Source organism: Schistocerca serialis, chromosome 8 (genome assembly GCF_023864345.2).
Source record: "Schistocerca serialis cubense isolate TAMUIC-IGC-003099 chromosome 8, iqSchSeri2.2, whole genome shotgun sequence".
Taxonomy (NCBI): Eukaryota; Metazoa; Arthropoda; class Insecta; order Orthoptera; family Acrididae; genus Schistocerca; species Schistocerca serialis.
In genome coordinates, this window is record NC_064645.1 from 303061376 (window position 1) to 303086732 (window position 25357).

A 25357-nucleotide genomic window follows, 5' to 3' on the forward strand; every position below is an offset into this window, starting at 1 on the left:
TCCTATGGGTGTTCAATAAGTAATGCAACATTTTTTTAAAGAAAGTTGGCTTTACTCAGGATTCTAATAGATCATATTATTCCCCCCTCTTCTAGCAACAAAATTTCATTTTATCCTTCATTGGATCGAACAGATGGAGGTCGACAGGTGTGAGGTCGGAGCTGTAGAGAGGATGAAAAAGGACAGTCCAATGAAGCTTGATGAGCTCTTGGGTGCGCAGAGTTGTGAGAGGCCTTGTGTTGTCATAGAGAAGAAGCAATTTGTTTACATTTTTGTGGTGACGAACACGCTGAACTCGTTTCTTCAATCTCCTGAGGGTAGCACAATACACTTCAGTCCCAGAAGACCGTCAACAAAATGGTTCAAATGGCTCTGAGCACTATGGGACTTAACATCGGAGGTCATCAGTCCCCTAGACTTGGAACTACTTAAACCTAACTAACCTGAGGACATGACACACGTCCATGCCCGAGGCAGGATTCGAACCTGCGACCGTAGCAGCAGCGCGGTTCCGGACTGGAGCGCCTAGAACCGCTCGGCCACAACGGCCGGCGGCCGTCAACATTTCACCGGCCGAAGGTACATCTTAGAATTTTTTCTTCGTAGAAGAAGTGGTGTGACGCCTTTTCATGGATTGCCGTTTTGTTTCCGGTTCGAAGAGATGAACCCATGTTTCATCGCTTGTGACGATGTCTGGCAAAAACTTATCTCTATCAGCCTCGTAATAGCAAGCAATTCGGCACAGTTTGTCCTTCGTGGCTCTTTATGGCCTTCTGTTAGACGGCTAGGCCCCTAGCCAACTTGTGGATGAGTGTGTCAGCACTACCAACAGACGTCCAGTTGTGCAGTGAGGTGTTTGATTGCGATCCACCAATCATCTCTAGTGAGACTGTCCGCACATTTCAACACTGCAGAGATCACAGCTGTGTGCGGTCGGCCGGCACGTGGGAGATCAGAAAGGCTTGTAAGATCTTGTTGCATTGATGGCAGACGCCTCGCCCAACTACTCACCGTGCTTTTGTTCACTGTCAGTTCTCCGTAAACATTCTGCAAGCGCCTATGGATATCTGCAATGCTCTGGTTTTCTGGAAAAAAACCGCAATGACAGACGCCATTTTGAAGGCTACAGACAGCGTCATCACTATTGGAAATTTATGAAAATATACGGGTTGAAGCGGGGATACTCCACGATGTGCCACAACAAATTCTGCCTTTTTTCTCACCATCTACATCTACATATTACTCTACTATTCACAACAAAGTGCCTGGCAGAGGCTTCAATGAACCACCCCCAAGCTGTCTTTCTACCGTTCCACTCACGAACGGCACGCGGGAAAAACGACCACTTAAATTTTTCTGTGCGAGCTCTGATTTCTCTTATTTTATCGTGATGATCATTTCTACCTATGTAGGTGGGTGCCAGAAGAATGTTTTCGCAATCGGAGGAGAAAACTGGTGATTGAAATTTCATGAGAAGATCCCGTCGCAACGGAAAACTCCTTTGTTCTAATGATTACCACTCAAATTCACGTATCATGTCTGTGACACTATGTCCCCTATTTCTCGATAATACAAAACGAGCTGCCCTTCTTTGTACTTTTTCGATGTCATCCGTCAGTCCCACCTGATGCGGACCCCACACCGCACAGCAATACTCCAAAATAGGGCGGACAAGCGTGGTGCAAGCAGTCTCTTTAGTAGATCTGTTGCACCCGCTAAGCGTTCTGCCAATGAATCGCAGTCTTTGGTCTGCTCTGCCCACAATATTATCTATGTGATCGTTCCAATTTAGGTTATTTGTAATTGTAATCCCTAAGTATTTAGTTGAATTTACAGCCTTCAGATTTGTGTGACTTATCGCGTAATCGAAATTTAGCTGATTTCTTGATTGTAACCAAAATTATCTTAGAAAAAATGTATTGCACTAGTTACTGAACGCCTCTCGTGTAACACCCCCATTTTGCAACGGGAGTTAAAAATAGCCCCCGATGGGAGCTCCCATCTACTGTAAAAGTATTCCAAGATAAGTTGAGCGTCGAACTACGCTATAGCCCGGTTATGGGACAAAAAAATGTGTGAATTCATAAAGGAACAAATTGCTGAGGTCATCGGTCCCTGAACTCACACACTACTTAAATTAGCTTTTGCTAAGAAGAACACACACACACCCGTGCCCTTGGGAGGACTCGACCCTCCGGCGGGAGGGGCCTCGCAAGTTATAGGGCAGATAAAGATAAAAATACATTTAGCGTCACGGGCAAAGGAACGCGAGGGGAAGGTTGTTTACGTATCGGCTCGGAAGGTTACCAACTTTTAACCACGCTTGCGCCGTGCGCACAGTATCAGCAGCTATGGCGAAAAATACGACACAGCGGAAACAAGATTTCGTGAAATCACATTGTACAGATGCTCCTTACGTTATTTATTTCTGACTGATGCACGCAACACGAAACGTCGCCAGGCTACTTGATCGCTAAGGCTGCTGGCAGTCGTAAACAAAGGACGATATGTACCGAACACACCAACGGAACGAGCCCAAGTTATGTAGGTTATACTGTACGTCTCTGAGGTTGTGACAGTCGTAAACAAAAGACAGCCATTACGAGGTTTACCGATATATGCCAGTCACAAGTTCGGAACGAAGCTCAACTTATCTTTGGTATATCGTACACAGACACACAAGCATACAAACACACACACACACACACACACACACACACACACACACACACACTCACACGCAATGTCTCGTCCCATGCCCAGACCCATCGCTTTCCTCTCACATTCACTGGTGCCAGCTCAGCGGCGAACTATATTTCCGTTACGATTTAATACGAGTGTACTATTTTAAAACTATGCTGCCGACGTTTTCCAGTGAGATCAGGAAACATTTTCTAATTAGTGCCGGAACGCCATTGCGGTGCGTTCCGACCGAAATTGAGCCCTGCTGAAGGATGCAAATAAATGATTTACTCCGCTTATCTTCACTGACCAAAGGACAAAAGAATGACAGTTAGAACATTGACATATTTATAGAGATGTTAATTACGGGGCAGGTACCACGACGAGGTTTCATTTGGTATGCAGAGGCGACAAGAAGTGACTATCAGTTTTTCCGAAGTCGTCATAAAATTCGCCGCTCGTAACATGAAAATAATTGTCGGGTAACAGAGTTTGTGGACCCATGGTGATTAAAACATGCTTAAATCACGGAAAGAAAGCGGACAGCGGCACGCACCTGAGATGTTAAATAGCTTTCTGTGGCGGGAGAGGGCTCTGTGAGGCAGTTGCAGCTCCAGCTACATCCTCGGCGCTCACTGCGCGCTCCAGAGAAATAGGCGCGGTAAGATTATCTTGTCTTTTCAGAATAGATGCAAGTTTCAGTATGTAAGATGCTATGACAAGCATAGAGTAGTAAAACAAAAAGACAATGTGCCTGAAACCGATGTGCACGTGCATGAATTATGTCTGAAAAATTTTGTCACTATCACTCTTCAAACATTTTTTGAATAATGAAAACATTCGAACTGTTACAACTCGCACACTTAGTTATTAGCTGATGTTGCTATATTTCATAGATGTTTTTCTTTTCTTCATAACCTGCTGATGAGCTGCATAATAAGCTATTACCTCATGTTTTGTTAACGAGTTGAAAATGGAGTACTTGTAAATTTAAAAGCCTCAAAGCGTAATTTCACTTCCAACCGCTTTTATTTTTGAGTACGGAAGTCAAAGCTGATGTTACTGCACGTTAATAGCTTTGTGATGTTCATTAGCGTAAAAAAACGTTGAATATAAAAAAAATTATTTTGTTTCACCTTCACCACAATACTGACGTCTTCCATCGGTGTTCTACAGCAGCATTTTAATTAATTAAAATTTTGCTTAGTTTGATAGCATCAGTGTACATGATAGCACTAAAATATTGTATTTAATAAAATGGAACACCTTCAACCGTCCTTACGATATTATTTATTATGTGGCTACTGTTTCGGTGCTTCAGTACACCACCTTCAAGTCTTAACCGACGGTGAGAGGGTTAACTCCAATATTACACCCCATTCCATCAGTAACCAATATCTATGAACTGGTTTTCGCATACTACCTGTAACAAAGATGTTGTGGCTCTAACCTTCAACTACCAACTGGCCACTGATGGAATCGGGAATACCATTGGAGTTAACCTCCTCACATCAGTTATGACCTGAAGCACCGAAACTGGTATAGTAAATAACATCGTAAGGACGGTTGTAGGTGTTCCGTTGTATTACTTAAGTGAACAACCGAAGTCCCTCAAACCTCCAGTCAGAAGGATAAGCATAGAATCATATTGGATATCTGGAAGAGTAAGAAATTATTTTCCCGCGAGTAAGGGAGACACAGTCTTTCGACATTTTTCATCTAGTAGTCAGAAATTATAATGCTGTAAACGAATTTTTGTTTGGCTCTTACTGTGTCCAGCATTGCTGACGACGACTTCTCTGGGGCACGCAGCTGCAGTTTACTAGGTACGTGAAATATTACAGACTTTATAAAGCTGCATATAATTTATATCGATTACTTATGCACCGCATATAATCGATTTCGGAATATAGATACCATTGTCAGATATACGTACCTGGGAAACCAATAACATATACAGCGATTCAATTTAAATACGTGAGTGCATGGATAGCCGCCAATCACCGGTATCCTGCTTTACCATCTTATCACGTAGATAATATCACGTAAAGTTATGCGAAAACTTTTCCCCGTTTTGCGAGACATACGAAAGCTAAACTGATTGTGGAGACCACCAATCGAACTACTCCACAGTCAGCTTTGGTTTCATGTGTCGGAAAAAATTCGCGTAACTTTACGTAATATTACTTACTTTGTAAAATGCCTTGGTAGGATATCGGTGATTAGCTGCTGCCTGTGCATGGACGTAAATCATTGAACAAATATTTCCCAGATAAAACCTACAACAGCATAAATATTTCTAATTCGATCATGTACGAATAATCGACGTCAATAAAATTGATTCTTAGGAAGTCTATAATATTTCTCATAGTTCAACTTCTCTAGTTTTTCTCACGATAGTGTGTGTACCCAGCTCCGGTGATTCAACAAAGGAAGAACGTAGGAAGCTCTATTGTGGCATACTTTAGTAAATGTAGTTCTATTGGAAATGGTCTCTCTGTCTTACCTACTTGTGATCTGGTCAGTCCTGCAACTTAGGAGGGGCTGACTGGGTTGAGCAGATAATGCGGTTGATAGCGCTCTGTCCTCAAACAGGTTTCCGTACTCAGGTCCTGGTCATCTAAATAGTTTTAAGTTCTTACATATACAATAGAACGAAACATTACAGTCAAACTAATTGCACACATTCCTAACACGCATTATATGAATATAATACGTCGACTGGACATGTGGTATACATATAACCTCTTTTTTATTTTCGATGTTGTATCTTCGTTAAGACCAGCTTTCAGAGTAGTTACGGTGGTCGTACTGATCTCATACCCATCGCGTCTGGCTCTTGTTACACTAAGTCCATACAGCCTGTATTGTACCTACCTTATACTTGTGCTCTATGCCCTATTGTATCAGCGTCTGTCGCTACTACTAACTGTCAGCATCCCTGTCTCTCTCTCTCTCTCTCTCTCTCTCTCTCTCTGTGTGTGTGTGTGTGTGTGTGTGTGTGTGTGTGTGTGTGTGTGCGTGTGTGTACATCGAGACCTACGAGAAAGACAGGCGGTGGCGCGTACGTCACGAAGGTAGTCCTGCGCTCGCTCGCTCGCTCAAATCAGCAGACAAACTACGTCTCAACACCTGTTAACTCGTAATTAGGCGTGTCCGTACAAACGAAAACTGAATCTTTTTCTGGAATCCGCTATTAAGGAATCTTACTGTTATTAATCCTATAATCATGGGAAGTCCATGGGCCAGCTTATATTTTGTTACGGCTGTACTGGCGTACAATAAAATAAAATCATACTAAAATGACCATCAGTTGTATAAGGCACCACTTCCAGCATATAATGAGTACTGTTAAGCAGAAGAGACTAAATGCTATAAACAAGCCGTTGTACCATTTATATCGAGTATTGATCTTAAATTAAATTTTGCTGTACTAGTGTTAATCAGTAAGACTTCAAATAGCAGATTCCAGTGGAAGATGCAATTCTCGTTAGTACTTACACGCCCAGCCGCGAGTTAACAGGTTCAGAAACGCATTTTGTCTGCTCAGCTGAGCGAGCGAGCGAGTTCAGGACTACCTTCGTGACGTAAGCGCCGCGGCCTGTTTTTCTCGTGGGCCTCAGTGTACATCCCCTCGTTTGTATCGGTGTCAGTATTCCGCCGATTCCACGTGCCACCATGTCCTCCGAATGTGTCCTTTGTGCGACTCATGGTCATGTCTGTCTGTACCTGTCGCGTTTGTTAAGATGACGCAGCAGTTCTGCTTAGTGCGCCCTATTCGTCAAGGCTCCTGTCTGACTCTCCACTGTCCCCTGACGGTGGTAGCGCTTTCATCTCAAGTGTAAAACGTTCACAGTGCAAGCTGTAATATGTCTATGGGAGCCAAATGCCCGCAGGTACTTTCAACTCTTTGACTTAAGTTCACGAGTGTAGGTTCACATAGAGGACTGTGGCTGGTCAAAAAGAGAACCGAGTTTTGGCTAAGGTCGACATCTTACGTCTTCAGGCGATCTGTCACGGAGAAAGGAGACACACGACGCTCTTAATCACTGATCTCCCACTCCTTGTGCCATATATTCACTCTCTAGAGTTGGTGCTTATTTGTGAACATTTTTGGTTCATTTACTGAAGCCATCAATTAAGACTCCTGTTCCTTGGTTGCCTGTAACAGGACTTAGAAACACCAGTGCTGGTTTTTCAGTTTCGTATCACACTAATTATAATAAGGGAAAAAGGTTAGTAATTGAAATAAACATGAAATGTTACAGTTATACCTCCAATATAATATAAACATGCCTCCACCATATGATTCTTGAAGTTTTCTCAGCGTACTAAATATTCTATGAGGTTTCGAGATGGCAGTCCGATCATGTTGAATTCTTGCCTCAATATTTCGGTTGGCAACCGTCCAGCTATCTTCTGGTGGTGTCCGGCGGAGTGTGGAGAACCTCTAGAATATATCTTCACCAGTTTTCAGAATTAATTATGATTCTAACTGTATTACACATTGGATGCCTGCCAGTCTCAGTAAAACTCGAGTCACAGCACCCACTCTATGCACTAGCAATTCTAATTGCTTTGCGGAACTCGTTGGAGGTCCAGTCCTCGCGTCTGATATAGGTCGCCGGGTATTTAGTTATATGTATCAACATAAATCTATTTACAGCAACAATAATTATCTTTCCCAATTTAAAAAGAAATACGAGATGCAAAAGAAAAGAAATTATTCAACATGTGTGTTTAATGTACAATGCCTGACAATAAAATTAAGTACCCAGAAGCGGAGGAGGAAACAAAATAAAAGTTCTTAACTTAGTAAGGGAGCGTGATGTAATTTTAGTGATTACAAAATCGAATCTGATTTATAAAGCACTTGGCAGTATGCGACCACTTATCAGTATGACGTAACTCCCCGTCTCACCTGGTTGCAAGCACCGACTCGGTCGGGAAAGGTGTCACAAAACTGTTACATCCACCCCTGAGACAAGACGCTTGTTCAAATGGTTCAAATGGCTCTGAGCACTATGGGACTCAACTGCTGTGGTCATAAGTCCCCTAGAACTTAGAACTACTTAAACCTAACTAACCTAAGGACATCACACACATCCTTGCCCGAGGCAAAGACGCTTGTAAGTCGTCCTTGAAATCCTGAATAATGGCGCTGTGGTCGAGCTCTTCTAGGCGCTTCAGTCCGGAACCACGCCGCAGCTACGGTCGCGGGTTCAGCCATTTGAACGATTTTGAACCAATGGCACTAGGACAGAACTGATGTCCGAGCTGGTGTCTCACATGCTCTATCAGGGACAGATCTGAATATTTTGGTGGCCATAGTAGTTCCCCATCATCACGCAGTCAGTTCGGAGAGGCACGCACCCTGTGTGGACGAATACTGTCCTTTTAAAAGTGGCATCACGATACTGTCGCATGAAGTGTAGTACCGGGTGATCAAAAAGTGAATATAAATTTGAAAACTGAATAAATCACGGAATAATGTAGATAGAGAGGTACAAATTGACACACATGCTTGGAATGACATGGGGTTTTATTAGAACCAAAAAAATACAAACGTTCAAAAAATGTCCTACAGATGGCGCTTCATCTGATCAGAATAGCAACGATTAGCATAACAAAGTAAGACAAAGCAAAGATGATGTTCTTTACAGGAAATGCTGAATATATCCACCATCATTCCTCAACAATAGCTGTAGTCGAGGAATAACGTTGTGAACAGAACTGTAAAGCACGTCCGGAGTTATGGTGAGCCATTGACGTCGGATGTTGTCTTTCAGCATCCCTAGAGATGTCGATCGATCACGATACACTTGCGACTTCAGGTAACCCCAAAGCCAATAATCGCACGGACTGAGGTCTGGTGACCTGGGAGGCAAAGCATGACGAAAGTGGCGGCTGAGCACACGATCGTCACCAAACGACGCGCGCAACAGATTTTTCACGCGTCTAGCAATATGGGGTGTTTTTTTTTTTTGTTCTAGTAAAACCCCATGTCATTCTAAGCATGTGTGTCAGTTTTTACCTCTCTATCTACATTATTCCGTGGTTTATTAAGTTTTCATATTTATACTGACTTTTTGATCACCCGGTACATAAGTACGCACGATACCGTTGTATCTTTACTGTTCCCTCAAACACTGTTAGCCGTGACTAGAAGTGATATCCGATGACTCCCCATACCATGACGTCAAGAGTAACAACACTCTTCGTCTCTAATCCACTGGCAGAACCTCTGCCAAGATCGCCACCACGCTTGCCGACGACGGTCATCCGAGATAGAATAAAACCGCGATTCTTTCCTGAACACAATGCGACGATATTCATGCTTCCCGAGGTCCATGCTTCCCGGTCGATACTTCCCGATCAAGGCACCATTCCAAACGCAGCCGTTTGTGTTTTGATGTTAACGGTAGCCCGTACATACGACGGTAATTCCCTAGTCCAGCTGCGGCTAATCTCCGGTCAGTGGAGCGCGATGCCATGAAATGTTTAAGGGAGACCATCGCTTTGCTTATTTTCGGACGGCTACACAGATGTGAAGGAGTTACGATGTGCATGGTGCACAAAATGCCCATCCACTACTGCGATGGTCTGTCTTGGTCGACATTTACGGTGACTATTCCTGCCCTTATTTCCCATGCAGTCCAACACCAGGCCATTGTCACATCCGAATTCCCCACAAATCTACATATTTACACGTCTAGACAAGCACGCCAAATGGAGACCTACATCAAGACCTCTTTGGAACTCTTTGGGATGCTGATAACTCTGTATCACACGGGAAGGTGGCATCTCTGTGTCCTCCATAATGATTACTCAACATCCGAAGCTGCTCATGCCCCTCATATACCCCGCCAGGCCTGGTAACAACATTAAACACGAACAGTACTAACGCACTTTGGTGGCCGTTGTGTCACACAATACTGCAACACTAATTATGCAATTTCTTACTTCCAAGAACGTCGGGAACCATTTGATAAAAGCGACTGCCAGGATCCTTATTGCTACGGATTGTTTCTTCAGGATGTAAGCTGCAATTCATTCGTGATATTTTCCCTAGTGGTCTCCCTCAACCTTCTCAACATCCAATAGCACGCTGCTCGATAGCTAACGATAATGTCGGCAGGATATAGTCCAAGAAATTTTAACAGCTTTCCAGTGGTATATCAAACAATCCCTTAAATATCAGATGCACTTTTCGCTGCATACGGCTTAGTTTCCTTCGCGCCTTAAAAACGCAGCCCACACGCTTGCTGCGAATCCAACAACAGCAAAATAGATAGCAATATCGTGCATATCGCAGCTGCCAAATGTTATTTAACTCACACATCCAATTCGAAGGAGCATGTACAAAGTTTTGAAAGCTTTTTCTGTGACTTGACTGACATGAGATGAGAAATTTCTTTTTTCGTCGTTTACAACCCTAAACATCTACTCTCTTTACTTCTGTGAATGGAGCTCCATTATAATTTGAGAGTGGCTCTCCAGATGGAGATAGTCTTTTGATCAGCTACTGTGAGTTTGTTCTTAATGCCCCATCAGTGATATAACACTTGTTTTTGAGCCAACTATGTCCTCGCGTCTCCTGTGACAAGTAACAGAACCGCGTCCGCGTACCCGCGTACGTGACGATGTCATATACACACATCAAAAAATGTTTTGCATCACCTCGGTGCCGAGAGTTCCGGAACCTGTACAGGAAATTGGAATAGAGATCAACATAAACCTTATTTCCGCCCTTTTTATTGCTTATGAAAACCACACATTGCAAGTTGTACCACAATACAGCGAGACCTTCAGAAGTGATGACCCAGATTGCTGTACACACCGGTACCTCTGATACCCAGTAGCACGTCCTCTTGCACTGATGCATGCGTCTATTCGTCGTGGCATACTATCCACAAGTTTATCAAGGCACTGTTGGTCCAGATTGTCCCACTCCTCAACGGCGATTCGGCGCAGATCCATCAGAGTGGTTGGTGGGTCACGTCGTCCAGAAACAGCACTTCTATCCCATGCAAGGTCGATAGGGTTCAAGTCTGGAGAACATGATGGCCGCTCTAGTCGAGCGATGTCGTTATCGTGAAGGAAGTCGTTCACAAGATGGGCACAATGGGGGCGAGAATTGTCGTCCATTAAGACGAATGCCTCGCCAATATGCTGCCGAGAAAGTTGCACTATTGGTCGAAGGATGGCATTCTCGTATCGTACAGCCGTTATGGCGCCTTCCAAGAACACCAGCGGCGTACGTCGGCCCCACATATGATGACAGTTTGGCGTCATTGACCGGGAGGCCCCTTACGGGGCAGGTCAGGCCGCCTTGGTGCAGGTCATGTTACATTCGACGCCACATTGGGCGACCTGCACGTTGGATGGGGATGAAATGATGATGAACACATCCTGTCCCTGAGCGGAGAAAATCCCCGATCCATCCGGGAATCGAATCTGGACCTCTGAGGACGGCAGTCCCTCACGCTGACCATTCAGCTATCGGGCCCCACATAATGCCACCCCAAAACACCAGAGAACCTCCACCTTGCTGCACTCGCTGGACAGTGTGTCTAAGGCGTTCAGCCTGACCAGATTGCCTCCAAACACGTCTCCGACGATTGTCTGGTTGAAGGCACATGCGACACTAATTAGTGAAGGAAGAGAACGTGATGTCAATCCTGAGCGGTTCATTCGGCACGTTGTTGGACCCATGCGCTGCACGGTATTGTGGTTTGCAGATGGACATTGCCATGGACGTCGGGAGTGATGTGCATCATGCAGCCTATTGCACACAATTTGAGTCGTAGCACGACGTCCTGTGGCACGAAAAGCATTATTCAACATGGTGTCGTTGCTGTCAGGGTTCCTCCGAGCCATAATCCGTAGGTAGCGGTCATCCACTGCAGTAGAAGCCCTTCGGCGGCCTGAACGAGGCAAGTCATCGACAGTTCCTGTCTCTCTGTATCTCCTCCATGTCCCAACAATATCGCTTTAGTCCACTCCGGGACGACTGGCCACTTCCCTTGTTGAGAGCCCTTCCTGGCACAAAGTAACAATGCGGAGGAGATCGAACCGCTGTATTGACCGTCTAGCCTTGGCTGAACTACAGACAACAGAAGCCGTGTACCTCTTCCCTGGTGGAATGAATGGACCTGATCGGCTGTCGGACCTCCTCCGTCTAATAGGCGCTGCTCATGCATTGTTATTTACATCTTTGGGCGGGTTTAGTGACATCTCTGAAAAGTCAAAGGGACTGAGCCTGTGACACAATATTCACAGTCGACATCTATCTTCAGCAGTTCTGGGAACCTGGGTAATGGAAAACGATTTTTTTATGTGTGTGCATCACCCTACTCATCCAGCCCGCTACTCAACAGTCCGTCCTAAAGAGCACAGGCATTTAGAGGTTTGGAGCTCTGTTCCCAGGAAGACATCGCAGACTACCAGAGATTTCACCAGGCTGTATGATATCAGATGACTGAATGTAAAGGTGTTTTCTTACTAACTTTTATGCTGATTTGAAAAATGTTCTTAGTTTTCTTCTATCACATTCGGTTTTTAATAATGGAATATACACTGAAGAGCCCAAGAAACTGGAACACTTGCCTAATATCCTGTAGGGCCCCGCAATCTCGCAGAAGTACCGCAGCATGACGTGGCATGGACTCTACCAATGTCTGAAATAATGATGGGGGAAACTGATACCACAAATTCTTCATAGCTGCCCATAAATTCGTAAAGAGTAGGAGGGATTGGAGATCTCTTCTGAACGGCACATTGCAAGGTATCCCAGATATGCCCAACAATGTTCATGTTTGGTGGCCAACGGAAGTGTTTAAACTCAGAAGAGTGTTCCTGTATCCACTATGTAGCAATTCTGGACGTTTGGGGAGTCGCATTGTCCTGCTGGAATTGCCCCAGTCCGTCGGAATTCACAACGGACATGAACAGGATGCTTACGTACGGTTCACCTGTCAGTGTCGTTGCTAGACGTATCAGGGGTTCCACATCACCCCAACTGCACACGCCCCAGGCCATTCTAGAGCCTCTACTTGCTTAAACAGTCCCTAATGACATACTGGGTCGATGGATTCAAGAGGTTGTCTCCATATCCGTGCATGTCCATCCGCTCGATACAATCTGAAACGATATTCGTCGACCAGGCAACAGGTTTCCAGTCATTAAGAGTCCGACATTGGTGTTGATGGGCTCAGGCGAGGCGTAAAGCTTCGTGTCGTGAAGTCATCAAGAGTACACGAGTGGGCCTTCGGCTCCAAAAGCCCATATCGATGATGTTCCGTTGAATGGTTCCCACGCTGACACCTGTTGATGCCTCAACAATGAAATGTGCACCAGTGTGCGGAATGGTTGCACTTCTGTCACGTGTATCGGTTCTCTTCAGGTGTCGTTGGTCCCGTTCTTCTAGGATCTTTTTCCGGGCGCAGTTATGTCGGAGATCTGGTGTTTTACCGGATTCCTGATATTCACGATACACCCGTGAAATGGTCGTAGAGGAAAATCCCCACTTTATCGCTGTCTTGGAGATGCTGTGTCCAGTCGCTCGTCGCCGACTATAACACCACTTTCAAACTTACTTAAATTCTAATAACAGCAGCAGTAACCGAGATAACAACTGCGCCAGACACTTGTTGTCTTATATAGGAGTTGCCGACCGAAGCGCCGTATTCTGCCTGTTTATATATCTGTGTTTAAATACACGTGCCAGTACCAGTTTCTTTGGCGCTTCAGTGTAGTTTATTCTGTATTTAGAAATAGAGATTATGTTAAGACTGCAAGGGTACACGTAAATTTCCTTTTTTTTCGTGAGTGCGGCAACTGGACAATGCAAAATATTGGGGTGTTCAGCAATGACCAAATCAAAGAATTTTGTTTCTGTGGCTAAAAGTATCCTGCAGGAATCTCTAGTAGACAACAGAAAATACTTTTGGCATCACTACATGTCAAACTGGGCCTGCTGAAGCAGTTTGTAACGGTTCTTCCAAAAGGTGGATTCTGCTTTAAGTAACTTTCAACGAACTTATCTTTAGTAAAGAAGAAAAATTATTGATGATGGAAATTGAGAATATAAAAATTGGAAGATTAAAAGTTGCATCTATTGATTCCAGATCTATTACTGAATTCTTTCTAGGGAATAAAAACCATCCAAAGTATAAGAACATTGCAAAAACCATGTTGGACAATTTGAGGAAGTTGCATTTTAGCGTGAGTGTAATACTTCACTTTCTGCATGCACATGTTAACTACTTCCCTTGAAATCTGGGAATTATAGAGAAGAGCACTTCCAACAGGACTGGAAGGGCATGGAGAAGAGGTGCTAGGGAAGATGGAACGGAATATTAATGGCCCAAAGGGAGTCTGGGAAGGGGGTGAGAGGGGGGGGCAGTGAAGGTGAATCAATGAGGAAAACAAAAAAAGAGTGTCTGTACGTTAAGTTTAACAGAGCACCTATAATTTTTCTAAGTTAACTGTTTGTAGTACATGCCGAAAAAATAAGGTGATAAGTATATAAAAATTGGAAGATTAAAAGTTGCATCTATTGATTCCAGATCTATTACTGAATTCTTTCTAGGGAATAAAAACCATCCAAAGTATAAGAACATTGCAAAAACCATGTTGGACAATTTGAGGAAGTTGCATTTTAGCGTGAGTGTAATAGTTCACTTTCTGCATGCACATGTTAACTACTTCCCTTGAAATCTGGGAATTATAGAGAAGAGCACTTCCAACAGGACTGGAAGGGCATGGAGAAGAGGTGCTAGGGAAGATGGAACGGAATATTAATGGCCCAAAGGGAGTCTGGGGAGGGGGTGAGAGGGGGGGGCAGTGAAGGTGAATCAATGAGGAAAACAAAAAAAGAGTGTCTGTACGTTAAGTTTAACAGAGCACCTATAATTTTTCTAAGTTAACTGTTTGTAGTACATGCCGAAAAAATAAGGTGATAAGTATTAGTATTACGACTTAAAATTTTATTTTAATACTTGTGCGCCAATTACAAAAATCCATAAAATACTAGATCCTATTTTGTCAATAAACCTGGCTAGTTAGAAGGAAATGAAAGTAATTTTCAGTTACCATTAGAAACTGATACTATGACATCTATTTTTGTGCAGTCATTTGATAAAGATGTAAATAATGCTGTCTTGTGAAAAAAGAGCCTGTGATATACTCCATTACAGCTACTGGGTATTTACTAGAAGTGCTCTCCACCGAAGTTGTAGCCCTATTTATTGTCTCGATAATCGGCTTGTACTTTTTTTAAGCCAAGGTAAGTCTGGTGCACCAAATGAAGCTGTTTGTCATGTGAAGGTCACACAGGGGCCTCTGTTGGACTTCGGCCAGTGTGTTGATGGGCGGTGTATTGGTCGGTAGCTCTTATAGTCTGAAGCGTATTGGTCGTCACCCTTTTTAATAATTACTGCTCTTGATGTTTTCCAGATCGCCGGAATACACTCTAGTATGTGTGATTACTAGTAATCGATGTTAAAGAAGACAATATCTGAGGAACTGCATGATGCAGGATTCCTTAAGAAATGTTGTCGGATTCTGGGCTTTTCCGTTCTTCGCGTTCCCTGTTCGCACAACGAAGCGCAAGATCATAGTTAAGGTATCCACTATACCTTTGATGTGGAATGTGGATCTAATTATCATGTCTGTAGCAGCAAAGTCATGAGGAAGAAGTGTCTACGGAACGTGCTCTTCTTACTCTCTTCTCTGAGAACAGAACTACCTGGACACAACAAAAATCATCTCCTTACACTAAATATTCAAAATGCACTTCGTTAGTGTTGATACACGCACCAATCCACCGTCAAACTGAATCCTTTATGCGCTGACGTATTCCAGGGGTATCGTGTATTGTTTCACAGCCCTCCACAATACTGGCAGCAAAACTATCTACATATTATATCGGGGTTCGACACGAGTCTTCCATTGCCATACAAATAAAAATCCAAAGATCTTAGACCTGTAGAACGTGGATGCCAAGGAAATGATTCACCTCTTCCCATCCATCTACCACAGTGCCTGTAATAAAAAAGTTGTCTGTCTTTAACATAGAAATGATAGGGGAAAGACGTTTCGTTGTACTGGTAAAGTTACATCTTCTAGGTGATCAGATAGGGTATTCTCTAAAAAAACATTGGTCTGTTAAGCCTTGACTGAAGAATACGAGGTGCTGCTTCAGACACCAACAATTCCAGGCCACAAACTGACAGAAAATCATCGTTGATGACAAGCTTTGACAGTAGCTTGAGGACTGACGTGTTAATTTTGAAAGTGTACAGTCTGATCAAGTTGAAAAGACGTCTCATCCGTAATCTGCACTAAAACAAGGGACGACACAATCTTTTTTAAATATTCTCTGTGTGAGAGTAGTGTCCTGAAAGTTGGGGAGTGCCTTTATGTTACACCCTTCATAATCGACACAGTGTATACTGTGAATGTCGTATAACCAATAACAGGAGAGTGATGAATCAAACGTCAAAATGATACCGGAAAGTTAATATAACTGGACTAAACAATTTGCAGCTGACTTCTGTCTGCAAGACTGACGCGTACTCTACCTGACGAATCTGAGAACATCCCGCAGTAAATTGCCTGTACTACAGTATTCAGAAGACTGTCTCATTAAAATATGGGAATAAACCAGGTTATGAAATTAGACAACTTTATTTTAACCCCCAAAAGATCAATGCTCTGAATTTGTGTGCTCATCAAATTAAATAGAAGCTATTAACCTTTGTAAAACATACAACAGATCATAGTGACCAAGATCGTTAAAATAACAAAACAAATCTAGTGGCAATTGTTTGTAGTTTTACTGATAACATTAGAAACACAAATACAGCCAGGCCGCACTGTCGTAACGTTGCATAGCCTATGAAGCTTGGCAACACTAATTTAGCCATGGTTAGCCTCACAGGACACCAGTCACTATCAGTGGAACACCAAAATTCTGATAACGAATGTTGTTAGAACCCTTCCTCGGTGGTCCGGTGACGGTACACGCTATGAAGCTGGCCTCAGCTTGTCACTAGTCCGAGCCTTCGGGCTACAACAAGTGTTTTCTGATCCAGCCCAGCGAATAGTCGGGTGTTTACTACATACTCCTTTCCTCGGCGATCCTGCGGAGAACCTTCTCATTCCTTACCTTCTCAGTCCACCTACTTTTCACCATTCTTGTATAGCACCCCACGTCAAAGGCTTCGATTCTCTTCTGTTCCGTTTTCCCACAGTCCATATTTCACTAACATATAATTCTATGCTCCAAACGTACATTCTCAGAATTTTCTTGCTGAAATTTATGCTAGCAGGCTTCTCTTGGCCAGGAATGCTCTCTTTGCTTTTTACGTCCTCCTTTCTCCGTCCATCATGGGTTATTTTGCCGCCTAGGTAGCAGAATTTTTGAACCTCATTTACTTTGTTATCCACAATTCTGTTTTTAAGTTCCTCATTGTTCTCATCTCTGCTATTTTTCATTACTTTTTTTTCTGGGCATGATTCAACCAGCCACGATTTCCACTCTTGTGCTTATCTTCTTATTTCAAAGTAGCAATTGGAAACTACGCCCTCAGTTATGCCCTCAGTTATTTGCTGGAAGTGTTCCAGTCTCCAATGCGTGACTATGAATTCTAATTCGTGAAAATATGATGGTGATGGAAAATCGCAAGTGAATGATGAAGGCGACGGTTGTAGCGTGTGTATGTGTGTGTGTGGAGGGGGGGGGGGGGGGGGGAGGGGGGAATTGTGCGTGTGTGAGTGAGTGTGTGTGCGTGGGTGTTTGTGTTGGTGCTCTTGGTAGCGTTGGCGGTGGCGATGGTAATTATAGTGTTGGTTCCAACATAGAACGGGAAATGGGTGAAATGAGCAGATATGTAAGCAGGCAAGTTTTAATACTCAGCAGTAAACTGTAGTAATAAATATGCAGTCCACAAGCCACCTTTCATAATTCAAGAGATAATCTCCATAGGGAACTGCTGTCACATCCAATGTATGGAATAACAGACACTGTCTGGGTCGTTATCACAACTAACCTAAGAGTTACCTTTGTGCTGGAGACATCAACTACTATCTTATCCTCGCCGACTGATTGATATGGCAGATAGGTATTGTGTCGCACCAACCATAAATATCCTGTCCTAGCTGTAGGCATGCAGAAACAACAGAAATGTAATACCTTGAAATTTTACTACGAGTACAGCGGCAATACTACCAATTATGCAACGAAAAATAAAAGGCTTTCCTACACTGTGGAAATCATGATTACATTCCATCCTCCATATTTTAGCTTCTGTCTCAGAATCTCAGGAAGCAAGGAGGCTAGAGTAGGCTTTAACAACTATGTGGTGATTAGAAAGACAGAGAGAGAGACAGACAGACAGAGAGACAGAGAGAGCGAGAGCATAAATTCGGAATGTGGAAGAATAGTGAGCGAAATATGCCGTTTGCTTTCCAGCGGAATCAACCTGGCATTTTTCTTAAGTGATTTAAAGAAACTACAGAAAATACATATCTAGATGACAGTTTGACGTCCTAAAATTATGCGACTGTTGCGTCTCACGGCAGCACCACCTTTCTTGGCGAATTTGAGTGCGAAACACTGTAAAGCACGATTCGTTATGAAATTCAACGAGACTTCAAGTGACACGATGGATGATAGATGGTGGATCCGTACTTACCCATTTCTATTTTATTAATAGTTTTGACCGTTCTGCACACCTCTTCATGTGTTAAATAAAAAGAGAACATTATTTGTATGTTAATTATTGAATTTACCATGACAGAATACGATGGAAATTAACGGAAAGTGGAAGAGAGGAATACCTCGAGTGCTCTCAGCGTCAGTTGACGATGGATCCATGACAGCACAGAGAATCTGGCATCACGCAGAATCAGCTTTCATTAGTTCTCGTGCCCTTGGTTGGTTTCTCTACACGGGGCACATTACTGCAGCGATAAGATAACTTTCAGGGTCAGCGGAAAAGAGCAAAAGAATCGTTTAAAAATGGTGAATCTTGATACAGAAATGATTCTCAAAAATTATGCCCGTAACGATAAAATTTAAAATTTTCAGAGCATTTTCTACTGACGAGGCCAAACAGTCAAGCAGACATATATTTTTAATACTTTTATTTGTCTCTGCAACCTCCACAAAATATTTTTTGCACTAAAGTTGATCCAAATGCCTGTAGTATAAACTTCTCTTGTACCCGTTGAAATATCTCCAGAGTTGTGGAACAATTTCTTCGGCAGCGGTAAAGTTTGCTAGGACGTCCACTGCGGACCTGACAGATTTTCCGTACAACTCACCCCTAAAAAAGCAGTCACATCAGCTAAACGAGCTGGCCACGAACCTAACCTTCTCTTTCCACATTCATCTGAGGAAACGTCTGGCACAGGTGTCTACGAGTCAGATGCTCCACGTCAGACAGAATTTCAACATACTAGGACAACATCCTTCCGTGAAGATCATGTGGAATATCATCCAGAAAATCATGCAGTACCTCCGTCACAAATCAGCGAATCTTGGCGGCCGGCCGTTGTGGTCGAGCTGTTCTAGGCGCTTCAGTCTGGAACCGCGCGACCGCTACGGTCGCAGGTTCGAATCCTGCCTCGGGTATGGATCTGTGTGAAGTCCTTGCGTTAGTTAGGTTTACGTGGTTCTAACTTCTAGGGGACTGATGACCTCAGATGTTAAGTCCCATAGTGCTCAGAGCCATTTTGAATCTTGGTGCCGTTAAATGGAGAGGAAGTCTCGTTTCGTTTCTGGTGAAACAATCTTCGTCTGAGAAACACGCATATACAGGAAAGTGAGTACTCACAATTCAGCACTACACTATACGTTGGTTCAACACACTGTCCAAAGTAGTAGAAGTCAAGGCTTGCGCATTTCTTTTTTCTTTTTCTTGCACCCCAGTCGTATTCCACGGACACCTTTCATTTCTTGTCCGCACTCTCTGATCACTTTATCAAACATACAGCTAAAAAGCAAAGGAGAGAGTCCGTCTCCCTGTCTCACTTCGTATTTAATCGTGAGGGCTACTGAAAGATTTCCTCTGAACTTGACCTTGGACGCTGTATTGCTTAATCTCTGTGTAATCAGTTCACTGGATTTTCTGTCCAAACTCATCTCCTGTAAAATTTGAAACAGTGTTCGTTTATCTACAGAACCACAAGCTTTCCTGAACTACAATTGTGAGCGAGAAATTTTTGCTTCTCTGTTTTTGATACTCGAGTGGCAGTTGCAGATTCAAAATTAATTTTGCACATCATCTCCCCTTTCTGAAGCCTCCTACGTTGTTCAGTAATGCTTTTGAGAATACCTTTGAGCCAATGGTATTAATGGCATTGCTCTGTACTTCCCAACCTCTGACATAGCTCCTTTTTTGTGTATAGTATGTATCAGTGACGACGTGCATCCTTCTGAAAGCTGCTCTTCTTCCCAGAGTGCACTTATAATATTTGTCAGTCCGATGATCGTATTCTCCCTCGCATACTTCAAGAGTTCTGCAATTAACCGATCGTGCACAGTACCTTTATTGTTCTTCAAAGTATTTTCGAAGTCCCTAACCTCTTCGACACTAATTCGCTCTGAATAGGGATTCGGTTCTTTTTCGTTTTAGATGAATGTCTCAGATTGGACTTAATAGTTCAGGAGCTCTTCAAAGTATCTGGCCAACATCCGACTGTTTTCTCCATATACCACCTTTCCTAAAACTGACGTATCTGCTTAAGTTATTCTTGAACGTTCTAAAACAGTCTCCTAAACTGTTCTTTCAGAAGTCATCTTCTATTTGGATTAAACGTTCCTTCTCATAATTCGAAATGTTTCCTTTGCACCTTTTAACTGTTCACACTCTTGATAATCCTTCTGCTTCGAGCTAATATTAAAATCTTTCCCCAGCCGGAGTGGCTGAGCGGTTCTAGGCGGTACAGTCGGGAGCCGCGCGACCGCTACGGTCGTAGGTTCGAATCCTGCCTCGGGCATGGATGTGTGTGATGCCCTTAGGTTAGTTAGGTTCAAGTAGTTCTAAGTTATAGGGGACTGATGACTTCAGCAGTTAAGTCCCATAGTGCTCAGAGCCATTTGAACCATTTTTTTTTTAAATCTTTGCAAGTTCTTCTTTCTGTATTATACTTCAAGATACTGATAGTGTTTTCAGTTTGATGGGCTCTTGGTGGAATTTTGATCTTAATTTTGTAAAGAAAGTGATCTGAATAATAAGTTTGCACCGCTGAAGACATTGAAATTTTGAATTTCCCTTTCTGCACATCCTGATATTGATACATGATCGATCTGGAACTCTTAGTAGAGTGTTCGAAGATACACATGGTTTGTCTATCCTTGGAACACGTTTAAGTGCTGTCGCTTTTTTATCAGATCAAAACTCTTACGAATTTCCAATAGTCGTGCGCCATTAGGATTAGTCCTCTTGTGGGCTGGATAGCTCTTTGGTACGTTCGCAAATTTATTTATTTCCTGAGTTGAGCGTTGAAGTATCCAAGAAGCAGGATGACATTCTTCGTTGGAATCTTGGGTAGTACCTCCTCCAGGTCTTTCCAAAATTATTCTATTCTCACAGGATCTGTTCTGTTAGTTTCATTCATGGGGGCACGTGCATTGCATTGATGATAGTATATGTTATCAGCTTCCCTAAGGGTAAGAGTGGATAACATACTATTTTTAGAGCTGAAGTCAGCGATGGCTCCCAGGATTTGTTTATCTATTATAAAGCCTGTGGCGGGTTAAAATATATTCTTAATCACTCAGTGAGGGTCGCCCATTACTGGGCTGGAGACTCCAACTGTTTAGTCAGGGATTAGTCCGAGCACCTTTGTGGCGCCGTTAGACGCAATAAAACAGTATTCAAGATCATTCCGTTTATTACTTAGAACACAAGTCGTTGACGTGTCTTCTGCGAATGCTGCTGTCTATGTAAATCGCTGAATCCAACAGCAGAATCACAGCTGATGACGACTCTGCATCAGCGGGGAGCGGAAGTCGATGATACCCTAGTGCGGCGATTTACTTCCTCAGTAGTTCTGCTTCAGTATGGCGAGGACTGCAGCGTGTGTGTTTGGTATTGAGGAGTACTCAGTCTCTCCTGTATCACTGGCCAAGTTGTCCTCTTAGGAGGACCGCCGTGATGTGCTGATGCGGGACCTGGAAGCCGGCACGGGTGGCTGCCATACATGCGACGCTGGAGTTAAGGACAGCTCCTGTCCTGGACCGGAGCCTGTTGGTAAACAACCCTGGACTACCCATCAATGCTGGCTACTGTTCTGACTTCAGTACTGGATGCTAGACTTCGTTATTCGCGACTAACAATCACTGAACTTCTTGTGAAGCAGTAAGTTTAAGACCAACGCTGGTACAGTCTCACACACTTGATCTCACGATACTACTCGTATAACCAGAGAATCCAGCGCTAATGACATGAACGACATCGATCCTACCGGTCGAATGATTCAGGCTAGTGCGGGTGGAGTATGTATGTTGCTTAGGAGAGGCTCCGCTCTACTATGTCGTTAATAATGACCGAATCGTTTCTACTCTTCTCAAATTGTCAGCAGGCATCAGTTTCGCTACATTTGCTTAACGAAGTTACTACAATAACTTAACTGCTTAATCAAACTCCTGTGAGCCAATGTTGCGTCCTACCTAGGGACTCTTACATAATGTTACGAGGGTAACAAAGGCAGTTTCTTCTGTGCTCTTCTGAGCTCGCTTGCAGTCGCTCACATGTAGGTCGAGGTTGCTGCCTTCCTGACCGAGTAACGGCATTGATATGTTTGCGCTCCCCGGCTTCAGGGGCATTGATACTTCGGCGTGACTGCGACTGACCAATGCCGATTTTTGGAACGTGGTGTGATGCTTACATAGAGTATTATGCTTGTAAGAGACGAACCATCACAGGGGCATACTACTGAAGTCTCGTGCTCCATGACAATGTCTTTGCTGATTCTGCACACAACTATGTTGCTTCTTTGAGCCATCAAATTTTACCTCACCCGCTATAATCCGCATTTTCAGGACATGGCACCGAGTGACGTCTTGTTGCGTCCCAAACTTGGGTGTTGTTTGAGATTTGGTGACAGGATTTTTGACAAGTGATTTAGCCAGCTTACCTGTGGCCGAGAGAGCCTAGACCTGGCTGTACTGTTAAATACCTGATTACATGAGGTAAGCATTGGAAGATAAATTGAGATAGCGTTAAGCAGATGTGGTTTGCAACTTCTAAATTTATTTCAGAAACGATGTTAACTCTTGCTCTATTCGCATTCAAGAAGTTGTTCCCAAGAAAATACCAGATCTTAGTACAGAGACGATGTCTGGCTTGTACCGTCCCGTCTTCTATGAAATGATACTGCACCCACATCACAGCACGCAGAACTCCTCGCCTTCTCCCTTATGATCACACCAACTATGTTGATAGTACACTGAGGTGGGAGGTAATGAGACAGAGATATGCACATATTCAGTTGGTGGCACTATCGCGCACAAATGTATAAAAGGGCAGAGCATTGGCGGAGTAATCATTTGTACTCAAGTGATTCATGTGAAAATGTTTCCCACGTGATTACGGCAGCACGAATTTGAACACGGAATGGTGGTTGGAGCTAGACTCACGGGACATTCCATTTCGGGAATCGTTAGGTAAATCAATATTCCGAGATCCACAGTGTCACATTAAAAACACCAAATTTCAGGCATTACCTCTCACCACGCACAAGTAGCGGCGTTTGCTTATAGTTTTCAGTGCTAACGGACAAGTAACACTAAGTGAAATAACCGTAGAAATCAACGTGGGACGTGTAACGCGTATGATTAGGATAGTGCGGCGACATTTAGCGTTAATGGGCTATGGCAGCAGATGACCGACGCGAGTGCCTTCGTTAACAGCAAGACATTGCCTACAGCACCTCTCCTGGGTTCGTGACCATATCGGTTGAACCCCAGATGACAGAAAAACCGTGGCTTGTCAGACGAGTCCCGATTTTTGTTGGTAAGAGATGATGGTAGGGTTCGACTGTGGCGCAGTCCCCAAGAAGCCATGGTCCCAAGTTGGCAACAAGATTATGGTCACGTGTTGTAAGTCCATTACAGACTTTCCAATTGGCAATGTGGTCACTGACTTTCGAATTTCCGAGGGTGATATCTATATTTACCGTCGCACCTGCGCAATTTTGGAAAGCAGGTGGGTTGAGTGGCTTATTCATGACATGAAGACTGTTACTCTGCTATGCAACAATGTTCATTTAGTGTTTGCGTCCATTACGTCCATTCGACTCAGTATTGTTGCTGTTTTTTTAAATTTTTTGTATGTGTGTAAATTTTTACTGTGTTAATGTATTGAAAATATAGATAAGTTATGTAAAAAACTGGAAATGAAATGAGCGTATGGCATCGTTGGCCGGGAGATCCCTCTCGGGAAAGGTCGGTCGCCAAGTGCAAGTCTTATTTCATTCGACGCCAAATTGGGCGACTTGCTCTTCGGTGACGAGGATGAAATGATGATGAGGACAACACAACACGCAGTCCTCCAGCTGAGAAATCCTCCATCCCAGTAGGGAATCGAATCCGGGATCACTTGCATGGGAGGCGAGCAGGTTACCACCCAGCTAAGCTGGTGGACAGTTATGTAAAATTTTCCAAAGGTAGTCATTATTTCCATTGTCACCGCGTGTTCGTCGCAGAGCTGTCGTATCTTTGTCTCTGTCATGTCTTTATCTGGCACCAAAATCGTGGCCATCAGTGGTGACCAGATGTTGCGATCTCGGTTGTAACTGGCATGTCGAGAAATGCCCCATTTCTGTAATATGGCTTCCGTTTACATTGTATTTGTAAGTGCAGCTCCTCTAACACTTTCCCAAGTTCTTGCATCACCATGGCACTGCGAATCGCATTTATCTGGCCAGTTTAAATCATTTGTCTCTGTTGCATTACCATTGGGCTGCTCTTTGATTGTACATGAAAACTACAGGGACCTAGTAAGAACATAGCTATGAGGCGAGTCTAACCTGTATCACATATAATTCGGCCTTATGTCATCACTATTTGCCTGTACAGATGCTCAGTATCAAGTTTCTTCGTCCTCCTCTTAAAGATGACGTGAATTAGAGTCTGCAGTTACTTTCTATTTGCAGGCAGGTTGTTGACACCGGGCTGAATATGATGAACTTCCTCCATGACACGAAAATTTATGGTACAGCCTTTTGATGAGTGAGCCTAACCAGGTGTATTATTGCTATGGTTAACACATTCATATCCTCCACCTTAACTAATCTCACTGCGTTTTCACACATTTCGTAAACAGGCCACGGTTCCGGCCACAAACTTATTCCATTTTACATTTCATGTCCTCACTGGTATTCTTTTCGTAATTCTCACTGCCACTTATAGGTTTTATGACCTGTGCATTTTCATAATTTTCCTCTGTTAGCTATTGCGTGCTGCACACTCCGCTATGTGCTGCGTGGCGTCACACCTTGCATTCATTGCACTTCCAATTTTTTTTTTAAATTTGTGAATATATCATTCCTTGAATATTCCTTGTCTAGAGGTAGGCATGCTGTCCGTTCTTTATTTTCCTATTAGCCGCTGCCAGAAACTCCACTCCTCTCCGTTATTCTTATTGTTGGCCTTTTTATT

General features: G+C 43.4%; 1 protein-coding gene across 1 annotated transcript in view; it reads left to right on the forward strand.

Moving 5' to 3' along the window:
• Window positions 1-3238: 3238 nt before the first annotated feature.
• LOC126416985 (uncharacterized) overlaps window positions 3239-25357 on the forward strand; it is a 40447-nt gene continuing 18328 nt past the window's right edge. Inside the window, exon 1 of the mRNA XM_050084869.1 lies at window positions 3239-3343. The gene's annotated coding sequence lies outside the window, so the exon portion shown is untranslated. The remainder of the gene's footprint in view (window positions 3344-25357) is intronic.